We start from the raw sequence: 12,435 nt of genomic DNA, 5'->3' as shown, positions 1-12,435 counted from the left end.
CTGAGAAGCATGTTGAGTTCATGGAATATTTTTTATTTATATACAAGCTTCGGGAAAATGACTTTTTGTAAAAAAAAAAAAGTTGTCACCGGTTGACAACTGGTATCCCCATATTCAGGAGAAGCAGCAGAATGTATTTTGGGGTTTAATTTCACATATGCCCATGGCATGTTTGAGCAATATATCATTTCACTGACAACTTTGTGCAATTTTTTTTTTTGTCATTTTTCAATTACTTATGACAACAAAATTAACTTTTCAATGTGCTCAACAAGCCTCTCAGCAAATTCCTTGGGGTGTCTACTTTCCAAAATGGGGTCATTTGGGGGGGGGGGGGGGGGGTTGTACTGCCCTGCCCTGCTGTTTTAGAAAATGTACCCTGGTTTGTAGATGCTATAACTTTTGCGCAAACCGATTTAAATATATACGCTTATTGATTTTTTTTTTTTTACCCGAGACGTGGCTGAATACTTTTTGGCCTAAATGTATTACTAAAATTGAGTTTATTGTATTTTTTTTTTATTGTATGTTTTTTTTATAACATAAAGTAGAAAATATCTTTTTTTTTTTTTTTTTCCCAAAATTTTCAGTCTTTTTTTTCGTTTATAGCGGAAAAAATAAAAACCGCAGAGGTGATTGAATACCACCAAAAGAAAGCTCTATTTGTGGGAAAAAGAGCTTAAATTTTGTTTGGGTACAGCATTGCATGACCACACAATTGTCAGTTAAAGCGATGCAGTGCCAAATTGTAAAGTGCTCTGGTCAGGAAGGGGGTAAAATCTTCTGGGGCTAAAGTGGTTAACTTTCCTACAGATTAAATGATATACACTGATTTGGGTTATTTTTACCAAAGAAATGTAGCTGATTCTTATATTTATTTTATTTTTTTTTTTTTAAGGCTGGGTTCACACTATTGCGAATTGGATGCGGTTCACCACATCCAATTCGCAATAGCAGGAGATTGTGACCAGCTCTCTGTGGAGCTGGTTCACATATCTCCGATGCTGCTCTGGTGTGAATTTGCACAGGAGTTCTGTGCGTCTTTTGGTCCGTTTTAGGTCCGAATTCAGCCTGAAATCTGACCTGAAACAGTGAACCAGGACGCACAAGTCCCCTGCTGTGAGCCACATCAGCATGCAGTGTGAACTGAGTCTTAATATTTCTTTTCTCTTATTTAGCAACAAAACAGTGATTTAGGCTCCATGAGCACTAGCGTACATGAAGAAAAAAAAAAGCAAGCTCAAAGCTGTTGGGAGCATTTAGCGTTTTTTTCTGCTGCCAAAACGCTTCAAGAAACTCTACAAAACTTTTTCTTTTTTCTGCACCTAGATGCTAAAGCTAAAAAAAAATGCTAGTAGCCTAAAGTAGTGTGCATGGACACAGCATAACACTATTTAGCTTCTAGGAGCAGAAAAAAAAATGCTAATAACCGCTTTATAGGAGCTTAAAAAAAATGCTAGTGTGCATGGAGCACGTTGGGTGGATGACCATGCCTTGGTAGGTTTGCAGTTGTGCCATACACTTTCCATTTTAGGATGATGGCTTGAACAGTGCTCTGTGAGATGTTCAAAGCTTGGAATATATATTTTTTTTTTCTAACCTAACCCTGATTTAAACTTCTCCACAACTTTATCCCTTACTTGTCTGGTGTGTTCCTTGGCCTTAATGATGCTGTTTGTTCACTAAGGTTCGCTAAGAAACCTCTGAGGGGTACACAGAACAGCTGTAATTATACAGATTAAATTACACACAGGTGGACTCTATTTACTAATTGGGTGACCTCTGAAGACAATTGGCTCCACTAGATTTTAGTTAGGGGTATCAGAGTAAAGGGGGCTGAATACAAATGCACGCCACACTTTTCACATTTATTTGTAAAGAATTTAAAAAAAACATTTATTATTTTCCTTCCACTTCACAATTACTTGACACAGTTCCCCACACACGGCTTATGTGTAAGGTAAAGTCTACAGGCTTGGAAAGATCCATTTGTAAATGGATAGAAAACTGTCTAAAAGACAGAATTCAGAGAATAGTGGTTAATGACTTACTATAAACGGTCTAAAGTTATCAGTGCTGGGACCCTTACTTTTGAATCCCCTTTATAAATGATATAGGGTCTGGGATTAAAAGTAACATTTCTGTCTTTGCAGATGACACTAAGCTATGCTATGTCTCCAGTTTACAAGCCGACCTCAATGCACTGTCTAGATGGGCGACTATGTGGCAGATTAGGTTTCATGTTGATAAATGTAAAGTTATGCACTTGAGAATATGCATGCATCACACATACTAGGGGCAGTACAACTGGGGGAATCAATGGTGGAAAAGGATCTGGGGGGTTTGCTAGATAATAAGCTCAATAATAACGAGCAAGCTGTGGTTTCCAAAGTCCATCTTGAATATGCAGTTCAGTTTTGGGCATCAGTTCTCAAAAAGGATATCTTGGAACTGGAGAAAGTGCAGAGAAGGGAAACCAAACTGATAAGAGGCATGGAGGAGCTCCGCTATGAGGAAAGATTAGAGGAACTGAATTTATTCACTCTTGAGAAGAGGAGATTAAGGGGGGGGGGGGATATGATCACCATGTATAAATATATAAGGGGTCCATATAGTGAACTTGGTGTTGAGTTATTCACTTTACGGCCAACACTGAGGACAAGGGGGCACTCTTTACATCTAGAGGAAAAGAGATTTCATCTCCAGATACGGAAAGGTTTCTTCACAGTAAGAGCTGTGAAAATGTGGAATAGACTCCCTCCAGAGGTGGTTGTGGCCAGCTCAGTAGATTGCTTTAAGAAAGGCCAGGATACTTTCCTAAATGTACATAATATAACTGGGTACTAACATTTTATAGGTAAAGTTGATCCAGGGAAAATCCGATTGCCTCTCTGGGATCAGGAAGGAATTTTTTACCCTGCTTTTCTGGGGGGGGGGGGGGGGGGGTTCGCCTTCCTCTGGATCAACTGTGGGTATAGGATTGGGTATATGGGATTGTATTATATTTATTTATTTTTATTTTTTTTTATGGTTGAACCAGATGGACTTGTCATTTTTCAACCTAACTATGTAGCTTTTCACATATTTATTTGTAAATAATTTTAAAAACCATTTATCATTTCCCTTCCAATTATGTGCCAATTTGTGTTGGTCTATCACATAAAATCCCACTAAAATACATTTATTTTTGTTTGTAACATGACAAAATGTGGAACATTTTAAGTGGTATGAATACTTTTTCAAGACACTAGTGTCAAAAATGATACAAAATTAATTTGGGTACAGTGTTGCATGACTGAGTAATTGTCATTTAGAGTGTGACAGATCTGAAAATTGGCCTGGACAGGAAGGGGATGAAAGTGTCTAGTATTGAAGTTTTTAAAGGGTAACTCCACTTTCAGGGGGAAAAAATATGTATATATACAATGTGTACAGAACGCCCCTCAGATATGTAATTTCCTGCTTGTGTGATTGGCTCACTGTTTTTTCCAGAAGTCTGCACTAAGATACAAGTCAGATTTCAGGCATCCCTGCAGCAAAAATGTCTTTTTTGGTAAAACACCCAATAGGCAATCACGTCTAAAGGGATGCTGACCCTGCAATTGTCATCAAAGGTCTGCAGCTGCATGATAATTATGAAACTACTAGTAGACTCACTTAGCACATAGAAACACATGGATTTCTTCAGCATAAACAAAAGGTAGGAATCTGGAACAAAATTTGTTAAAATCCTTGCAATGTACATAGATCACCCAGAGGGGAATTTTTTTTCTCAACAAAAGTGGAGTTACTCTTTAACTATATAGGTTTAAAAGAGTATTCTACATTAACCGCCTCACTATAGCCGAACGACGGCTACAGCACAGGCCTTAATTGCTGGGAGGGTGTCAATAGACACCCTCCCATGCATGAGCTGCATGCGATCACCGAGTCAATGAGACTTGGCTGATCACAAATCGGAGCAAGGGGTTGATTCCAGCCCCTTACCATGTGATCAGCTGTCAGCCAATGACAGCTGATCAAATTATGTAAACAGAAGATCGGTATTCGGCTTCTGACAGAGGTACATCGGTCCCGAACAGGAAGAGGCACTGATGCTATGCAGTGCCCTCCAGTGCTGCCTCATCAGCGCACATCAACGAAGGAGAAAAATTACTCCTGCTAATTCTAAATCCACATACACTAAAAATCTCCAAGACCCTGGGGCATGTCATTTCATATAAATCCCACTCCCATATTACCTCCCTCACCCTCTTGCTTCTCCTAACCTCTGGAGATATATCCCCAAACCCTGGGCCTCCATCATTTAACTGTACCCCATGCGCCCATCGCCCTGCACCCCCTGGCAGCAGCCGCCGCAATCAACACAATTTAATTCCCATTTCTATTCTTCCAAAATCCAGACTCCCTTTCTCTTGTGCCCTTTGGAACTCGCGCTCTGTCAGCAACAAGCTCACCTCTCTCCATGACCTCTTTATTGCCAACTCATTTAACCTACTCGCCATTACCGAAACCTGGCTCCACGAATCCGATACTGCATCTTCTGCTGCCCTATCCCATGGTGGTCTTCTCTGGACTCACTCCCCCAGATCCTGCGGACGTAAGGCAGGAGGTGTCGGAATCCTGCTAGCCCCACATAGCACCTTTCAGGTACTTCAGCCGCCTCCCTCTCTGTCACTCTCCTCTTTCGAAGCACACTGTATTCGCCTTTTCTCTCCAATTTCTCTAAGGATAGCTGTAATCTACAGGCCCCCTGGACCAGTATCAACCTTTCTTGAAGACTTCTCTGCCTGGCTACCCTACTTTCTTTCTTCTGAAATCCCCACTATCATTCTCGGGGACTTCAACATCCCTATTAATACTAACACTCCTTCCACTTCCAAACTTCTCAGCCTAACATCCTCCTTTGACCTGAAGCAGTGGATACATGCTCCAACTCACTCAGAAGGCAATATCCTTGACCTCGTGTTCTCTCGCCTTTGCACTCCATGCAACCTCTCTAACTATCCATCCCCTCTCTCTGATCACCACCTTATTAGTTTCACTCTCTCCCTCTCCTTCACCTCCTCTCCCTCCAACCACCTTAAAGTTACCCGCAGAAACCTACGTCATTTCAACCCTTCTCTTCTCTACTCTACCATCAACAACCTCTACGACAAAATCTCTCCCCTATCCTGCACCAACCTAGCCACTTCTGTGTACAACGCTTCACTTCTAGCCTCACTGAACTCACTTGCCCCCCTCACTACACACAGAATCAAGCCCAGACCCCTTCAACCCTGGCAAACAGATGATACTAGAAGTCTTAAAAAACGTAGTCGTGCTCTGGGGCGCCTGTGGCGTAAGACTAAGTCCCAGAGAGATTTCTACCAATATAAATCTGAACTCCAAAAATACAACTCCAGCCTCCTCTCTGCCAAGCAGACCTATTTTACCACTCTCATTAGCAACTTATCATCCTGTCCCCGTCAACTCTTCTCCACCTTCAACTCTCTACTTCGTCCTCCACCGCCTCCACCCGCCAACTCACTCACTGCACAGGAGATCGCCAATCACTTCAAACAGAAGATTGATACTATTCGCGCTGAGATCTCTACTGTGCCGACACCCTCCACGCTTTACACTTCATGCCCACAGGCACAATCATTATTTCCCTCTTTCAACCCCACCACTACAGACGAAGTTGCTAAACTACTTGCTAATGTCCACCTTACCACCTGCCCTCTGGATCCTGTTCCCTCACAAATGCTACGTTCACCCTCTGGCCCTATACTACACTCTCTAACCCACATCTTCAATCTCTCCCTCTCTTCTGGCATCTTCCCTAACTCTCTAAAACATGCACTTATCAGACCCATACTTAAAAAGCCCTCACTGGACCCATCCAATCTTAACAACCTACGCCCCATCTCCTTGCTCCCCTTCTTATCCAAACTCCTCGAACGTCTGGTCTACAACCGACTGAGCGTCCACCTCGCTGATAATGGCCTTCTCGATCCCCTTCAGTCTGGATTTCGTCCTCAACACTCCACAGAAACTGCTCTCCTAAAATTAACAAACGATCTACTAACGGCCAAAACCAATCGACACTATTCTGTACTCCTACTCCTGGACCTCTCTGCTGCCTTTGATACGGTTGACCACCCCCTCCATCTCAAAAAACTACACGCCTTTGGTCTCCGTGACTGTACACTTCGCTGGTTCTCTTCCTACTTATCCAACCGCACCTTTAGCGTTTCTTATAACTCTACTTCCTGCTCTCCTCTTCCTTTCCCTGTTGGGGTCCCTCAGGGTTCTGTTCTTGGACCTCTACTATTTTCAATCTACACTGCCTCCCTGGGTCAACTGATAGCCTCCCATGGCTTCCAATACCACCTCTACGCTGATGACACCCAAATCTATTTCTCTACCCCTCAGCCCACTCCCTCTGTCTCCTCACGTATCAGTAATTTACTCTCAGATATATCAGTCTGGATGTCTCACCACTTCCTTAAACTCAATCTAGCCAAAACCAAACTTCTAATTCCCCCCCCCCCCATGCCTCTTCCCCTGATCTCTCTGTCAAAATCGATGGCACAACTATAAGCCCATCCCCACATGCCAAGGTTCTAGGTGTAGTCCTAGACTCTGAACTCTCCTTCAAGCAACACATCCAATCACTGTCCAAATCCTGCCGCCTCAACCTCCGCAACATCTCCAAAATACGCCCCTTTCTAACCAATGACACAACAAAGCTCTTAATTCACTCGCTGGTCATCTCTCGCCTTGACTACTGCAACTCCCTTCTCATTGGCTTACCTCTACATAGTCTATCACCTCTTCAATCCATTATGAATGCCGCTGCCAGACTCATCCACCTTACCAGTCGCTCTGTGTCTGCCACTCCTCTCTGTCAATCCCTCCACTGGCTTCCGCTCGGCCAAATAATTAAATTCAAAATTCTAACAACTACGTACAAAGCCATCCACAATTTCGCCCCTAGCTACATCACTTGCTTAGTCTCTAAATACCAACCTATGCGCTCTCTTCGTTCCTCTCAAGACCTCCTGCTCTCTAGCTCCCTTGTCACCTCCTCCCATGCTCACCTCCAGGCCTTTTCCAAAGCCTCTCCAATCCTATGGAACTCCTTACCCCAATCTGTCCGCTTATCTCCTACTTTATTAGCTTTCAGAAGATCCCTGAAAACCCTTCTCTTCAGAGAAGCCTATCCAACCCACACCTAACAACTGTACTTTTTTTTTTTTCCCCCATCAGCTCATCCCCCACAGTTATTACCTTTTGTCTCCACTTGACCCTCCCTTCTAGATTGTAAGCTCTAACGAGCAGGGCCCTCTGATCCCTCCTGTATTGATTTGTATTGTAAGTGTACTGTCTGCCCCATGTTGTAAAGCGCTGCGCAAACTGTTGGCGCTATATAAATCCTTAGTAATAATAATAATAATAATAATTACCTGTTTACAAAATTTTATTTCAAACTGGGCTTTTTTGAAAAAAAATTTTGTCCTTTTTTTCATTTTTTAGCAAAAAATAAAAACCCCAGTAGTGCTTAAATACCACCAAAAGAAAGCTCTATTTGTGTGGAAAAAAATATTTAATTTGGGGACAGTGTTTTTCGCTTATATTGAAAAAAATTAAAAACCCAGCGGTGATTACATACCACCAAAAGAAAGCTCTGTTTGTGAGAAAAAAATTATACAAATTTTGTTTGGGTACAGTGTAGCATGACCGCGCAATTGTCATTCAAAGCGTGAGAGCGCTGAAAATTATCCTGGGCAGAAAGGGGGTTTAAGTGCCCAGTAAGCAAGTGGTTAAAGAGTAATTCCATTTTCTTTATCGTACATCATGGGACACAGAGCCTTAACCACTTCAATACAAGGCTTTTATACACCCTTCCTTCCCAGACCAATTTTTAGCTTTCAGCGCTCTCACACTTTGAATGACAATTACTCAGTCATGCTACACTGTACCCAAACAAAATTTGTATATTTTTTTTCTCACAAACAGAGCTTTCTTTTGGTGGTATTTAATCACCGCTGGGTTTTTTATTTTTTTCAATATAAGCGAAAAAAGAGAAAATGTTTGGAAAAAAAAACACTTTTTTTTCGTTTCTATTGTAAAATTTTGCAAATAAGTAATTTTTCTTCATAAATTTTGGCCAAAATGTATCCAAGGTATTTAGTAAGAGGCATGGTGAGTTTTTTGAAGTTGTAATTTTTTTCCCCACAATTCTTGGGAATATTATTAATTTTTTTTTTTTTTTTTTTTTACACAAAATTGTCATAATAACAAGTTATTTCTCTCACACAGCACATGCATACTTGCAATGACACCCCAAAATACATTCTGCTACTCCTAAGTATAGTGATACCACATGTGTGAGACTTTTACACAGCCTGGCCACATACAGAGGTCCAACATCCAAGTAGCACCGACAAGCGTTCTACGAGCATAAATTGCACATCTCATTTGATTACAACCTATCACACTTTTGAAGGCCCTGGAGCACCAGGTCAATGGAAACGCCCACAAAATGACCCCATTTTGGAAAGCTAACACCCCAACGTATAATCTATGAGGCATAATGAGTCTTTTGAACGGTTCATTTTTTCCAGAAGTTTTTGGAATATGTGGAAAAAAAAATGAAAACGCATTTTTTTTTATACAAAGTTGTCCATTTATAAGATATTTCCAACACATAGCATGTACATAGCAAAACTGACACCCCAAAATACATTCTGCTACTCCTCCCGAGTATGTTGATACCACATGTGTGAGACTTTTACACAGCCTGGCCACATACAGAGGCCCAACATTGAAGTAGCACCGTCAGGCGTTCTAGGAGCATAAATTACACTCATAAATTCCTGCCAACTTATCACATTGTTGAAGGCCCTTCATATTTCTAACACAAAGCATGTACTGTACATACCAATTACAAACCAAAATACATTCTGCTGAGGAAAGAGTAAAGAAAAGATTACCTGCAGTTTTAGTAGTGCAGTGGTCCAGAGGAGAGCATCGGTCCAGGCAGCAGGCAGGAATGTGGACAGCGACAGCAAAACAGGCAGCAGGCAGGAATACTGTCCATAGTCAGTACAGGTAGAGATGTTGTCAGCACAGTCAAAGCATTGGTCTAGAAAACAGGCAGGGATGTGGTCAGCAGCAGCAAAAGGATTGTCCATGCAGCAGGCAGGAATGCTGTCCATACATGCAGCAGGCAGAGATATGGTCAGTACAGCCAAAGTATTTGTCCAGGGAACAGGCAGGACCACTCAAGCTTAGGGCATCGGTCAGGAAAGAATGGGGATGGGGTAGAGGCTTCTCCCACCCAAATCGCTTTGAAGCCTCCGGACAACCAGACCCTGTTCTGGGAACACAGAAAAACAAAAACTGTTTTTCTCTACTCAGAACACTGTTCTGGAGCCCCTCACATATGTGAGACCCCTGTGTAGCAGGGTGAAAGATCAGTGCAAGGGGCAGGCAAAAACATGGTCAACAGGCTGAGGTCAGTGCAGGTAAAAGGCAGAAATAGACAGTAGGCAGAGGCATAGTCGATACAGTCCAGGGTCAGTTCACGTGAAAGGCAGAAATATGGCGGATGAACAATGCAGACGGCAGGCAGAGGCATAGTCGATACAGTCCAGGGTCAGTTCACGTGAAAGGCAGAAATATGGCGAATAAACAATGCAGACAGCAAGCATCAGCATAGTCGAGAAACAGGCCAGGGTCAGTTCACATGGAAGACAATGATATGGTTGGTTGAGGTACCAGGGAAATATTCAGGACAGAAATTGAAAACGGGGGAAATGGCAGTCTATTAGAAATATGGGTAATAATTTACAAGCGTGTGATAGTGTTTGAAGCATTCTCTGATGCAAAGGCCAGGTTGGGAGGGACATTGGGGACAATGGAAACTGGTGTCTTTCCTAACTCCTCTTTTGGTGCACACCCGACATTTCGTCTTCCGGATCCTGATGGTGGCATATCATCAGGAAAATGGCACTCATGTAGTCTGCTGACACAATAGAAGCGAATGCTTTCTGGGGGGGATACTTGCTGGTAGATCAGGGCAGTGATAATGTCTTCAATAAACTTTATGAAGGTGGCGAGTGTTTCCATCGATTTTTGATAGATTATGAAAGAATTATACATGGCCAAATGAAAAAAGTAAATTGCAACTTTTTTGTACCAGAAGAGGGATTTTCAGGTTGAAAGATAGGGCTGCAACATTTGATCATTTAAATCCCCCCCCCCCCCCCCATAAATTGATTGTACTCAAGGATACAGGAAGGCTTTCAAACGGGACCGCGTCTTCTGCGAAGTTCCACCGAGGTGTCATCGTGGATGGTGGACATGATGTACACATCTTTCCTATCCCTCCACTTCACAGCCAACACTTCCTTGTTCCTCAAGCTTGCCGATTCGTCCCCTTTGTAGCCTTGTGGTGACTAGACTCTGTGGGAAGCCCTTTCTGTTTTTCCTTGCTGTACCTCAGGCCAAAGTTTTTTTTTGGTATAGGTGGCGGAAAAGGGGCAAACTAGTATAGTAGTTGTCCATGTATATGTGATAAACCTTTTGGAGGAGTGGCCAACTCCCAAACAATTTTCCCGCTTATTCCCATGTACGATGGACACTCAGAGGGCTGGAGCTGGGAGTCTTTGCCTTCATACACGCGGAATGAGTGCACGTATCCGGTGGAGCTTTCACAGAGCTTATTGAGCTTCAACCCATACCTCGCCCTCTTACTGGGGATATATTGCTTGATTCCCAGCCGGCCTGTGAAATGGACCAGGGATTCGTCCACAGAGATGTTCTTGTCAGGGATGTAAAGTTCAGCAAATCTCTTGGAGAAAAAAATCAATTAGGGGGCGATTGCTATATAATTTATCAAAGTCTGGGGTATTTCGAGGGGGGCACTGTGAGTTATTGCTGAAATGCAAGAAGCGCATTATAATTTCATATCGGGACCAGGAGATAACAGAGGAAAAAATTGGCATGTGGTGGATAGGGTTGGTCGACCAATATTTATGCACTTTATTTTTTTTTTGTAAGCCCCATATTGAGCGTTAGGCCTAAAAACAATTTAAGCTCCGCCACTGTTAGGAGTCTCCATTCAAAAGGGCGGGCATAGTTTGAGCTGGAGTTGTTTTCAATAAATTGTTGGGCAAAAAGATAGGTTTTCTCCACGATGCCTTGAACTAATTCGACAGGGAAAAATAAATTAAAGAAATCAATTTGGGAAAAACCTTCAGTGTGGACCTGCACACCTGGCTGTGCTGTGAAAGGGGGGATCGTGGCTGACCCTGTGCTAGAAGGCAGCCACAATGGGTTTGCCAAGGCATCTGGTAGCTGGGTTTGGGCCCTAATTCTTTGGCGTGCAATTCTGGGACTTTCATTCTGGGGTCTAGCAGTGCTTGTGCTGGGCCTCTCCTCCTGGGGTCTAGCGCCATTGGCACTGCTGGTAGCTGCCTGGTGTTCAGACCGTCGTCTTTTTGGAGGGACTGCTTCCTCCTCTGATTCAGATCCTGATGTGCTGCTTTTGACGGGTTCATATTCTGAACCAGAATCGGAATCAGGACTGTAACTGGGCGGTGAGAGCTCCCTGTTGCTCTCATCGGTCAGACTCAGTATTTGGTATGCCTCTTCTGGCGTGTATACCTTTCTGGACATGGCTGTATGACGGGTGACATTGATGGACTGCACGTCAGGGACTAATGGGCTGAATGTCAGGGACTAATGGGCTGAACGTCAGGGACTAATGGGCTGCAGCTTGGTAGTAATTGGCTGCAGGCAGGTACTCTGATGGGCTCACGGGACAGGTACTCTGGTGGGCTAGATGGGATGACAGGTACTCTGACGGGATGGATGGACAGGTACTCTGATGAGCTCAGACAGGTACTGATGGCAGGTACTCTGATGGGTACTGATGGCAGGTACTCTGATGGGTACTGATGACAGGTACTCTGATGGCAGGTACTCTGATGAGTACTGATGGCAGGTACTGTGACGGTACTGATGGCAGGTACTCTGACAGGTACTGATGGCAGGTACTCTGATGGCAGGTACTCTGATGAGTACTGACGGCAGGTACTGTGACGGGTACTGATGGCAGGTACTGATGACAGGTACTCTGACAGGTACTGATGGCAGGTACTCTGACGGGTACTGATCACAGGTACTCTGACGGGTACTGATGGCAGGTACTCAGGTACATTTCATTGGCTCTTTACCCTGATCAGGGCTGAGCTTTGTCTGAGGGACAAAGGGACGTGCACGCCACTCTGCATAGTGACCAGCTGTGATTGGATACAGCCGGTCACGATGCTTTCTAGACTCCGCCACCCGCTCATTACCCTCATCGGGGAATGGCTGTGTCCCGAGGGACACAGTGGATCCCCGATCGCCGCTCTGCGGGGCCCCGGGGGCCCGCAGTAG

This window comes from Aquarana catesbeiana, linkage group LG02 (assembly GCF_042186555.1).
Source record: "Aquarana catesbeiana isolate 2022-GZ linkage group LG02, ASM4218655v1, whole genome shotgun sequence".
In the NCBI taxonomy this organism is placed as follows: domain Eukaryota; kingdom Metazoa; phylum Chordata; class Amphibia; order Anura; family Ranidae; genus Aquarana; species Aquarana catesbeiana.
Note: the sequence above shows the minus strand (reverse complement) of the source record.